Source organism: Gracilinanus agilis, chromosome 3 (assembly GCF_016433145.1).
Source record: "Gracilinanus agilis isolate LMUSP501 chromosome 3, AgileGrace, whole genome shotgun sequence".
In the NCBI taxonomy this organism is placed as follows: Eukaryota; Metazoa; Chordata; class Mammalia; order Didelphimorphia; family Didelphidae; genus Gracilinanus; species Gracilinanus agilis.
Window position 1 is genome coordinate 495,318,710 of NC_058132.1, and position 13,545 is coordinate 495,332,254.

Genomic DNA, 13,545 nt, shown 5'->3' on the forward strand with positions numbered 1-13,545 from the left:
ACAAAAGTGTTATTGAAATTATTTCCTGCTTTAGTTTCTATGAGACTACCATATCCTGGTCCATCAATATTATTTTCCTTTTTTTCCCTTGACATCCTTTTTCATCAGAACATCTCTGTCTCCTTTACTGTTCCTATTTATTCTTCTTGTTCTTCTTGTTTGTTGTTGTTGTTCTTCTTCTTGTTCTTCTTTCTTTCTTTTCCTCTTCTTCCTCTTCCTCTTCCTCTTCCTCCTCCTCCTCTTCCCCTTCTTCTTCTTCTTCTTCTTCTTCTTCTTCTTCTTCTTCTTCTTCTTCTTCTTCTCTTTCTTCTTTCTTCTTCTTCATATTTACCTTCCATCTTAGAATCAATACTGTGTATTGGTTCTAAGGCAGAAGAGCAGTAAGTACTAGGCAATGAGAGTTAAGTGACTTGGCCAGGGACACAAGGAAGTGTTTCAGGCCATATTTGAATCCAGGACCTCCCATCTCTAGGCCTGACTCTCAATCCACTGAGCTAACTAGTTGCTTTCAGTCCTATTTCTTCTAATTCCAAGTCAGTATTCTTTTAGATTCAGTTTTTGTCTTATACTCTTCCTTTGAGAAGTTATTGATTCTTGCCACTTCAACTATTACTTCAATGAATTAACAACATAATTTCAAAGTCTTTAGTCTTGACATCTGACCCTAGTATCAATCTCATTTCTCTAAATGACTAAAGAACACTTCCATTTTGGGATTCTATTGTCTCTTCAAATTCAATGTGTCTTCCCCATATGATTTCCCTCTTCTAAACGTGCCTTTTTCAGGGAACTAATTGCCTGTGATTCCTCAACTTGAACTGTAAGTTAATTTAAGGAGGAGTATATTCAGCTTTTGGATTTCCATAACACTTAGCAGCATGAAAAACAGTTGGTTGAACTTCTAAACCTAATGTTTAATATTCTAATCACATGATAATCTATATATTTAAATATTTTAAGTGCAAATATTATTGAATAACTACCAATTTAATATATATATATATATGCCATTAGAATCTTATGTCGATAATTTATCCAAGCCTTTCTAAAGTAGGTCAAACTATCAATTCTAAGGGTTCACATGTATCTTAGTCTAAAATTTTTATATCTTAGACTTAAAAGTTTTATTCTCATTTCTCTCAAATAAGATATTATATGTGAAACCTTTAAATGCATAGTTCAGCTATTATGTTATATTGCAATTATTACTACTTTATATCCTCTTTGAAAATGACAAATTCTACCTTGTTAAGCCTGTTTCCCTTCTGTAAAAAGAAGCGTGATAATACTTTCCTTTCATTTCTCACTTAGTGTTTTGGAATGATTAATCAATGTGGACAGTTACATAAATGTCATTTGATTTTTCTTAATGATCTACCCAATATACCAGAAAAGTATGAAGAGAATATATCAATTTCCTTTTTTATAAGCTGAAGAAACTGGACTGCTTTCCCAAAGTCACTCAGTGAGGTGTTAACAAGGCTAAAAGTAGAACCTTGATGACCTGTAAGCTGGCCTTCCTCTACGCTCTCTACTAGAGAGTCTTCATAGTCATTATTTGCAAAGCTAAATAACAATCTGTCTAGCTCCTAGAGCAGAGGGTTTGAGGAAGGCAAAAACCTAGTCGTTGGTGTTTATTTCCAACCTAGGGCATTGCCGATTTGCTCCCTGTCTCCACTTACTCTCATAAAACAAGACCAAATTATGAGATTTTTTATTGTTACGGTCTTCCCACTTGTAATATCTCTACACACTAATCCAGGAACAAGGAAATCTGTCAAACAGGAGGCCTTTTTAAATGTGGGAACACAAGAATGAGACCCGTCAGCTTTTCTTGGTGGGCAAAGTAAGAGCAAAAGGTTTAGATCCTTAAAGGAAATGGAAAAGAAGGCTTTCTCAAAGACAGGACTATAGAGCAGGTGACAGGGACCTCATTGCCTGAGGGCACTTCTGCAGGCCACTGCTGCCTTTTCCCCACATGCTGAGTAAAAGGGTGGTTTTTATCCTGAGGCAAAGCCACACAGATCCAGTCAAAACCCCCTTCAGAACATCAGATGACATGTCATAATACTGCACACTCTCTATTCTTATAGGGCTTATAATGAGTTTTCCTCACTACCATTACCTTAGCCCCGAAAATGCACATTAAAGGAAACTGCCAATTAGCATTTGGATCAAAATATGACCTACTTTGCACTTGCCATAGTTTTGTAGAAACAGTCCTACAGAGTCCAAATGTCTCTTTGTATATTTTCAGCACTCTATCATGGAAGAGGTATAATATTCAATTAAGATCAGGTGTCTCTTTACCTATGGAGACAAGGTCTTTGCTTGCCTGCTATTGGTCTAGTGGTATTCGTTAACAAGCTAACAATTTACTTGGAACTATATTATTATCACTGAGGCATAATAAGAGAAGCAAATCCACAGACTCCTCAAATGTTTCACGTTCCTCTACTTCACCAGTCATCCCTCCCTTCTAAATACTTTTGACATGTTTTGATCATTTTTTAAGATTTAAGAAAGCCATAAAAACACCAACTAAAGAAAAGTCCTCTGCTCATTCATCAGATTAAGATAAATCAAAAAAGACAAAACTATTTGAAGTAAAGGAAGGCTCTAATGAAGGAACTCTCTCTCTCTGTAAATATATATATATATATATATGTATATATATACACACAGAGATACATAGAAAATGGATAGATACATATATATATGTATATTTGCTTAAACATAAATATATACATAGAAAGTTGATAGAGGATATATATATAGATATAGATGTATGTGCATGCCTAAATACAAATATATATATATATATATATATACATATATGTGTGTACATATATATTTTATACATTTATACATGGCCTCCAAAAAGAAATCTGATGGATATGAATCAATATGCCTTATTATAGGTAAATATAATATATATGTATGTATGTTGATATAATACATCATATCTTTTGATATAAGATGTACATCAATAGGGGTGCTACAAAGATATTTTATAATTGTAGGAATTAGATAAATGGGTTTATAGAGACAATCTAGTCTAAAGCCTTCATTTTATAATGAACGAAATCAAGGTCCTGAAAATTGCTATTATTACTGGCTGTGTGATTCTGGCCAAGTCATTTAACCCTGTTTTCCTCAGTTTCTTCATCTGTAAAAAGAGCTAGAGAAAGAAATGGCAAACCAATGGCAAGGTCCAGACAATTAACTTATTTAAGGTTCCACTGCAGTTGGAACCCAGAAAATCTCTCTTTGAATCTTGCCTTACATTCTTTTTTTTTTTTAATTTTAAACCCTTAACTTCTGTGTATTGACTTATAGGTAGAAGATTGGTAAGGGTAGGCAATGGGGGTCAAGTGACTTGCCCAGGGTCACACAGCTGGGAAGTGTCTGAGGCCGGATTTGAACCTAGGACTTCTCGTCTCTAGGCCTGGCTCTCAATCCACTGAGCTACCCAGCTGCCCCCCTTGCCTTACATTTTTACGAGCTTTGTGTTGTTTTAGTCATTTTTGGCCACTTCCAAATCTTCATGACCCCTTTTGGGATTTTCTTAGCAAAGATAATGGAATGGTTCACCGTTGGCTTCTCTTGCTCATTTTACAGATGAAGAAAGTGAGGCAAACAGGGTTAAGTGACTTGCCCAAGATTACACAGTAAATGTTCAAGTCTGGATTAGAATTCAGGAAGATAAGACTTCCTAACTCCAGGCCTGGTGTGTGCCCCTGCTATCCATGTTTCCTGGACAACTCACAAGGAAAACAATCTTTTCTTGCTTTAGTTTGTCCATTTCTAAAATGAGAAAGTTGGACTTTATTTTATTTAAATCTAACTCTTAAAATGGTTGAGTCTATAAATGGCTGAGTTAGGATTCAAACCTAGATATTCTTAACCATCTAATGCTTTTTTTCAAATATCTCATGTTACTAGCTCTTTTGCATGAGGTGAGCAAGAAGTCCAAAAAGGAGATCCTCTAAAAGAAGGGTAGCCAGGAAATTTAAAAATATTCTAAATCACATATAAAAACAGAAGTGAATTACACAAATTGAATTATTCTGACTTTTTTTTCCAGTTGGTAAGGTCCCCAGCAAAAGAGGAGTCATCATTCACTTTCTTTACTCTTCTCTCTCCATACATAGAACTGATGACATTTCACATAATTGTTTTAGTATAATGAATGGTAGAGGCAGAAAACAGATGGAAGAGGGATAAGCAGACAACAACTAGTTAGGAAGTTAAGGGAGGGAGCATAGGGCATCCATTTCAGAAATCTGGCAGTGAAGATTACAGTCACAGAATTGCAGAATTTGAAATTTGGAAGAGACCACAGCAACCATCTATTTCAACCCATCTACAAAAATAATCTCTACTCAAACATACAGAACACATATTTGTACAGCTTCTCTGCCTGGAGATAGCCAATGAAAAAGCACCCTTCATCACTTTTCAGTGCTGACCATCCCATTTTGGAGCAACTTTAATTTTAGAAAGATTTTTTTCTTACTTTAAAACTAAATTTTCCTTTTTGCAACTGCCATCTACTGTTCCTCTTTTACCCTTTGGTACCAAATGGAATCAGTTTAATTCCTCCCCTACAAAATGGTCTTTCAAATGATCATATCTGGTGAGACTTCTTTTTTCTAACCTAAAATTCCCTGAACTGATCTTCATATGACATGGACCCTAGAACTTTGACCAGCCTTGTTGTCTTCCTTTGGACCCTACAGTTTAGCGATGCTCTTTTATAAATAGAAAGCACAAACATAGTCAGGTCAAGAGAAAGGGCTGCTTGTTTGTTTTAGTCTTGAACTGGATAAACTTCATCTATATTTGAAGGAAGAGTAATAAAAGTGAAGAGGGAAAGAGGGTGGGGATAAATGGTAGAGAAAATCTCCTTCTCTGACTCCTGTTCTCTCTATGATAAGAAACCAGGAAATATTTTTCTCCCACAATACAGATTCCCATGAAAATCTGCATGCTGATTTCAATTACCTCTGGGCATGTGGACCAATGTTTTTTGTTTTTTTTTCCACAGAGGGTTTTATAAGAAAAGATCCTAAAGAAACCAGTGGGTTTCCATCTGGTTTCCCTAGTTTGAGAATCTTCTCAAATTCTTACCAGATTTTATCATGACCCAAGTGCATTTTTGAGTTAGCAAAACTTAGTAGGAAACAAAATCTGCTCCAAATATTTTTTAAAACATATCTTTCAAGTGGTAATAGAGAGTTTCCTTTGTCATAAGGACATTGAAAAGCTTTGAATAGAAGTTCTCAAAATCTTGGAGGATTTCCTTAGTTTTGTTTAGGCTTTTGCCATCTGCCTTTTGAATATTAGCTATTAAGGTTGAGGAGTGTTTGGGCCTAGTCAGATTGGCCAGCAATCTGCCTCATTTCTTTCTGCCTTTTTTTCTCCCTTATTTTCTTTTAAAAGATCCAGGCTGGGTTGGGATTTAATCGATGGTAGCAGTTTTTACTCGGCTCTCTATTCAGAAAGAAACTTGTTTTTGTATGTGTCTAAACCTTTTTCTCTCAGTCTATCCACTTGCTAGCAAGTGGGCATTTCTTAAATTGCAATTATTACCAAGCAGCCGTTATTCTTTATTTGGCACGATTTACCTATTGCAAAGCACCGTATACAGTTATGTGGTGCATAATAATCATAATAAGCTACACAGCCCTTCTCTGCTGGTTCTATTTTCACATATGATTCATTTTAATTTCAGAGGCACAATAGGGATTATGTCTCTATAGGACTGTCTTGAGTAAGCCCTACAGCAGGGGAGCTGTGATGTCATTTGTCCTATTGAAACCCATGAATTCATCTACTATGGACTTTGACGAGAATATGAACGCCAGATCCTTGGGTTTTTCTCATTAGAAAAACTGGCAGTATGCAGTTTTACAATCAGGACAAAGTTGTCTGTACAAATCTTTTGTTTCACAAGTAAAATCCAGCAGTAGAATTTGAAATGGAAAACTGATTTATAATGTTTGCCCCTGGCTTTCCTTCCCAGATAACAACATTTAATACTCAGCCAGTGAATTGTAAGAAAATGTATAAAGCAGTTTCTGATGAAAATCTTTGAACTAGATTATAGATCTTTGCTCCAGGTGGAGCCACTTGTTTGGGTCCCCAAATCCAGTTGTAACCATCAGTTTATTTGGAACCAGAATAATCTGGTTTGTTACTATTATTGTTACTAATGATAGCGATAAGAACAGTTTTCATTTTTATAACAAATTATATGTTAAAAGACCTTTGCCATACATTGTCATTTGGTGTTCAATTTTATTTCACAGCAAGAAAAATGCTTTTTTTTTCATTAAAATATTCCTCTATACAAAACAAGTCAGACTTTATTGCAACTACTTACATGAAATTAGAAAGATTTTGAAGATTTTTTTCACTTACTCTTCCACAGTCGCAGGAAACAGAAGAAAGAAATCAAACTTTCTGTGATCCAAGGATCCATTGGGTTTATGAAGGAGAATCAAAACAATGTATATCACAGAATTATGATATTGCCCTTCTGTAGAAACTCACAGCAATGTTTTCTTACCTCACTCTTTAAGTAAGTGTTGACAAAGAGCTTAGCCTTTAAATTATAGGTTCTGTAATTAAGAGACAAACAAAAAGAGTCTTATTGGCCTTGCAAATGAACATTTTAGAGAAATACATTCCCTTGGCACTCAAAACTGGTGATAAGACCTAGATTCCAAAAATTGCAGTTTTGCTTAAGGTGTTGATGATCTAAGGCATCACTTAGTCTTCTCATGGGCATAATTTCCTTGCCAGTAAAATGAGAAGACTGAATCTTGGTCCTGGAAAACACATGAAAAAATCTTTTTCCTTTGAGAAGAGACTAGGTCTAGAATGTTCAATAACTGTCAACTAGACCTTATCAGTTGGGTAGATTGGTTTTGCTTAGTTGTTTCTCTATGTTGCAAAATAAATTTTAAAGTTTTGATTTTGGGTGTTGTGTGTATGTGTGTGTATGTGTGTGTATCTGTGTGTCTGTGTCTGTGTATCTGTGTCTGTGTGTAATTAGAGGTTTTTCTTGAAATGATTGAGATTCGATGGCAAAATTTGATAACAAAATGTTTTGCATCTTCTTTTTTAAGAACATCTAAAAAAAGAGCAATTAACTCAATAACAATTGAACTTTCCATTTCTAAATATATATATCACATGATTCTGTATCCTATTCAAATCTAGAAAAACATAGTGGAAAGTTATACTCACATGAGAGAAATCCTTGAGTGTCTGAATTGACTTCTAGTTCAACTTGATTAGGCAATGATTTGATGCCATATGAATACAGCCTTAGAGCTAGAAGGGATCTTAGAACTCATCTAGTACAAGCTCCTCCTTCTATAAATCTAAAACTTAGGCTTAGAAAGGTTAAAAGAAAAAAATATAAACAAAACCAAAAAGTTTCAAAAGCAAAACAAGGATTTGAACTCAGATTTTTCTGACTCCAAAACCTGGGCTTCATTCATTATACCACATTATTCCCCAGGTGTAATACTCTCATAGGTTATGTTAATTGAGGTAGTGGTGAAGAGAGATCCACTGAATTTTATTCTTGTCAAATCATGCCTTTCTTCAGTTGCAGAGAGAACAATTAAGAGAGATTTTAAAAAATTGAACTAATCTTTAGTATACTAAGAGTAATTCAGTGAATCAAAAAAAGCATAGAATTTCAGAAATGGAAGGAATTTTGGAATATTTTTGTTGTTCAGTCATTCAGTCATGTCTAACATTTTGTGACAATTCTGTCTTCCAATATATCCCAAAGTCTGTCCAAGTTCATGTTCATTACTTCCATACTACTATCAATCTTATCCTCTGCCTTTCTGTTTCCCTTTTGTCTTCAATCTTTCCCAGCATTAAAGTTTTTCTCAATGAGTTCCATCTATTCTTTATGTGATCAAAGTATTAAACTTTAGCTTCAATATTCGACTATCCAATAAATAACAGATTGAGCATTGCTGTCCAAAGAATTCTTAAAAGTCTTCTATAGCACTACAATTTGAAAGCATAGATTCTGTGCTGCTCACCTTTCCTTATAGTTCAACTCTCACAGCCATGAAGTACTATTGGAAAAAACCATAGTTTTGACTATAACAGATCTTTGTAGGTAAGGTGATATCTCTGTTTCTTAGTATGCTATGCAGATTTGTCATAGCTTTCTTTTCAAGGACCAAGTATCTCTTAATTTTTAAATTTTTATAAATTTCATTTTTTCCAGATTACATGCCAATACAATGTCTTGATATTCATTTTCTGATATTTTACCATCCATTTGCTCTCTTCCTCCCACCCTCCTCCCTTACCTAAGAAGGCAGGTAATATGATTTCGGCTATAAATGTATCATAATGCATATTTCCATGTTCAACATGTTGTGAAAGAAGACACATATCAATTACACAGAAAAAATTCATAGAGGAAATAAAGAATGATATGTTTCAATTTGCATTTGGACTCAATCTATTCATTCTATGGTGATGGATATTTTTTTGTTTGTTATGAGTCTCTTAGAATTGTCCTTGATCCTTAACATTGCTGATAATAGTTAAATCATTCACTAAGGAACATCATACCTTATTGTTGTTACTGTGTACATTATTCTCCTAGTTCTCCCTGCTTCACTTTGTATCACTACCTATAAGTCTTTCCAGTTTTTTGTGATCATCTTATTTGTTATTTCTTATGTCACATTAATATCCCATTACAAGCATATACCACAGCTTGTACATCCGTTTCTTGGTTGCTGGACATCCCCTCAGTTTCCAGTTCTTTGCCACCATAAAACAACAACAATAAACACTTTTGTACAAGGCAAATATCTTTTAATTTTATGGCTATAATTATTGTCCGCAGTGATCTTTAGACCCAAGAGTATAAAATGTGATATACCAATTTCTTCTCCCTCTCTTTTCCTGGAAGTGGTGGGAGTGGTTGCCAAGATAACAAGGTTCATTTTTATGTTAAGCTTCAAAAATATACTAAGCCATAGACATGAAAAGAAATCTTCTCTGCAAAATCCTAGCAAACATTCGTTCACTCCCCAATTGAAGACTTGTAGTACTTGAGAAATCACTACTTTTAGTATATAGACCATTCTATTTTTTGGACAGATATTGTAGTTAGAAAGATTTCTATGTAACAAATGAATCTTTGTAATGGCATCTACTCAATTGAATGATTGCTACCTTTTGTGACCAAGCATAGTTGAAGGAAATATAACTTTTATGAGGGTGGAATGGGAAACCATCACCTATTTATAAACTGCTGTTTTTTCACCTTCTTTTCCTTCCTTTTTTTTTAACACCCTTACCTTCCATCTTAGAATCAATACTGTGTTATTGGTTCATAGGCAGAAGAGCAGTAAGGGGCAGGCAATGGGGAGTTAAGAGACTTGGCCCGGGATCACACATCTGGGAAGTGTCTGAGGCTAGATTTGAATACAGCACCTCCCATCTTTCAGCCTGGCTTTCAGTACACTGAGCCACCCAGTTTCCCCCTTATCCCCCACTTATTTTCAAAGAAAAGCAATGACATGGTCATTAAGTATGAATTGGACTTGGGTAAAGCAAAATTGCACGAAGTCATCAGGTTTACTCTTTTCCAAAGCCATCAAATACCAATGTGAAGATAAAAGTCAGAACAATGGGCAATCATCCAGGACTCAGTGAAACTTGGAACCTTCGATGTCTGACCAAACTCTACAGTACCTGCTTCAGCCACTCTTGTGGCCCTTGGAACAAATGGTTCTCTTCCACTCATTCCTCCAGGGAAAGTCTGTATAAGCTTGGGGTAAATGTCTCCCTAACTCATCACCAATGGGTTTTAGGCCTATCAGTCACCTTCAACCTTGTTTAGTTCATGTTCTAAGATGATTTCACCAGTGTATGGCCAATTTGCATGCTACAGTTTCTTGGAGCCTTAAATGAGAGCTAGGTGAAAGGTGGATTATCAGCCCTGAAAGTTGGCGAGCCCCCACACCAGAGGTGCTAGTCTTTCCTGAAGTATCCATGCATCCACAAACTATTGTCTTAGACAAGTTACCTGGGGCTAGGAGAGCTTAGACAAGTTTCCTATAAACATATAGATAATTAGTAAAAGAGAGAAGTTGAATCAAGTTCTTATTCCAAGTTTAACACTATCTACTAGTTCCATATTACCACCCAAATGGTGTAAATTCCTTTCCAAAATATTAGAATTTTGAATGCTTGAAAACAACTATCATGTCCACATATATCCTTTCTTTGTCACTTTTCATCTTTTAAGATTTTTGCTAATGTATTTGTAACTTAGTGGCACTGATATAAGAAGCACTAAAATTATATATATATATATATATATAATCTATTATTAAACAAAACAAAAAATATTTCCCTTCTTTGAGACAATCCAGGAGAAAACTATTACATCTGTTTTCATATTCCCCTCTCCTTTTATTTCAGATATAGCAAGTTGATTTTTTGAAAAAAACCCTTACCTTCCAACTTAAAATCAATACTATGTATTGGTTCATAGACAGAAGAGAGGAAAGCCTAGGCAAAAAAAAAAAAAGGGTTAAATGACTTGCCCAGAGTCACACAGCTAGAATGTGTCAGAGATCAGATTTGAATCTAGGGCATCTTGTCTAAAGACTGGCTCTTAATCCACTGAGCTACCTAGCTGCACTCAATTAGTTGATTTTGGACTAGTATCTATTAAGGCTTTTTTCCTTTCGTATTATATTTTCAGTTAAAGATAAACATATTCAAAGTATCATTGGCAGTACCAGTCTTAGTCCCTATGAACAACAGCTAAAGCAGAAATTCTTTATCTGGGATGTACAAATGTCCACCTTTACCTAATAGAGATTTGTGGGTAGATTTCAAGAGTCTGTGAACATGGAAGAGAAATAGTTTCATCTTTCTTTTCTATAATGTTTATTATGAATCTTATTTTGAAATGGGGTCCTCAGGTTTCTTCAGATTGCCAAATAGATCTATTACACTAAAAAAGTTAAATAACTATGAAATAAAGTAAGATTTACCCATAGCCTCTTCTCCTTTTAAAAATAATCACTGAAAGGGAATGACTATTGAAATTGTTCTCAGCAAAGGCCCAACTTAATAGGAATAGTTTTTATTGGCATAGTAGGTAATTGTGTGCTTAGCTGGGAGTCAAGAAGATGTAAGTCTAAATCTTGCCTCTGATTTTTCTCTAGCTTGTGGCTTTGGGCAAGTCATTTAACTCATATATGCCTCAGCATCTTCATCAGTAAAATAAAGAAAATAATAGCACCTATCTCCCATGTTAGGTGAATAAAATAAAGAAAGATTGGCAAAGTACTTTGTAAACCTTAAAGCAATATATAAATGCACCAATATTAATGATTATTATCATCTTTCAAAGACAGGATGTCTAACACATTTGATGGCAGGAGTCACAAAACTTTTGACAAGACAGACTACTGAGTAAATCTAATATGATAATAATAACTAGGATCCTTGGTGGCACAGTGAATAGAATTCTTGTCTTGGAATCAGGAAGATCTGAGTTCAGATTTGGTCCTCTGGTGCTTAAAAACTGTTTGACTCTGGGCAAATTGCTAAATCTCTGCTTACTTTCTTCAGATGTAATAATGAGATAATAATAGCACCTGCCTCCAAAGGTGGTTGTTAGAAACAAATAAGATAATAATTGTAACATGCTTAGTATAGTAACGGGCACTTGACATGTAATAATATATGAATATTTCTTTCTTTCCTATGAAGAAATCTAATAGGTAAAGTAATATAGGGTTTAAAAATAAATTTTATAAATAATGGATAGAGAATGCAAACCAAAAAAAAACCCTAACATGTCTAAAACGAATAACCTACATTTGGACTCCATTTAAAAAGTCATGACTTCCAGATGAGCTTCAGATGAGCTCCTTTGTATATTGCCTGATTCTGACTATATATATTGTCAGAATATATATATATACATATATATATATAAATATTAAATATATATATATATATTTAGTTCTGAATGCCATAGTCTAAGAAGGACATTGTTAAGATGTAGAAAGTATAGAGGAAAGCAGACATTTTGTATGATGAATGAGATTTGAGTATGTATTACTTAAACAATACATTAGGAATTGAGAAGAACGAGTGAAGGCTGTTATACTTGTGTCTTGAGAAAGAGAGATTAGTCATGTTTTGTTTGAAGACAGAACCAGAAGAACAGGAAATTGCCAAAAAATGTTAATTAAACTCTGATATCCAGAAATTCTGAAAGCCCATGTATCCTGAAACTTCAGAAAAGTTAGATCAATACCAAATTGGAGTGCATGGCCTTAAAAGGCAGTAGATTCCTCCTCCTTAAATGTCTTCAAGAAGAGTCTATATGACCATTTGTGAGGTATGTTATAGTAAGGATTCCTTTTTGTGTAATAGATGTCCATTGAGGTCTCTTCTAGTTCCAAAGTCTATGATTGTATAAAATGCTCTGGGCTATTTTACATGAACTGTTGTCTAAAAACATCTCACCTATCTTGTATTTTGGCAATTTATTTTTTGAAACAAGCTGTCAGACTTTTGCCCCTCTTAGATTCCACTTTATTAGATTCAATTCATTGTTCTAGTCTGTCAAGATCTTTTTAGATACTGACTTTGTCATCCATCATGTTAGCTGTTCCTACCAGCTTCATGTCAGTCACAAATTTGATAAGCATGGCATCTATGCTTCCACCTAAGTCACTGATAATGATTTTAAATAGCAGAAATCCAAGGACAAAAACCTTGGAAATTATGGTAGGGATCTCCATCACTGTTAACATTATTCCATTGATTACCATTCTTTGGGGCTAGTCTTTCAACCAAGTTCACTTGACCATACTTTCATCTAACTTACATTTTTTCTTTTCCCTTGACCTAAAAGAACAATAAAATCACAGATTAAGAACTAGAAGGAAAATCAGAGTCCAGTGCTTTAATTTTATGGATGAGAAATGTGAATGTCAGAGATTTTACCTGATTTTCTCAAAGTAACATAGGAGAAAGACAGAGAGGAAGAGAGGAAGAGAGAAAGAAAGAAAGAAAGAAAGAAAGAAAGGAAGGAAGGAAGGAAGGAAGGAAGGAAGGAAGGAAGGAAGGAAGGAAAAGTAAGAAAGAAAGACAGAGAAAGAGAAAGAGAAAGAAGGAAGAAAAAGAAAATTGAGGAAGAAAGAAAAAGAAAGGAAGTAAAGAAAGAAAGAAGGAAGGAGAGAGGAAAAAGAGAAAGAGGGAAGAAGAGTGGAGAGGATAGGACAGGAGAGGACAGGACAAGTTTTGTTCATCAAATTTGTTATATGGTTCCATTTCAATTGACAGTTACTCATACTGATCACTTCACTTTTAAGTACTGATAAAACTTTTCTTTAACATGTCTTAGAATTTAGATAGAAATTCAAATCAAGCTTACCAATCTAGCTTAAAGAACATTATTTCTTATTTTATATAAAGGAAATTTTTACCCATCTTCAATCCCATTGTATTTTC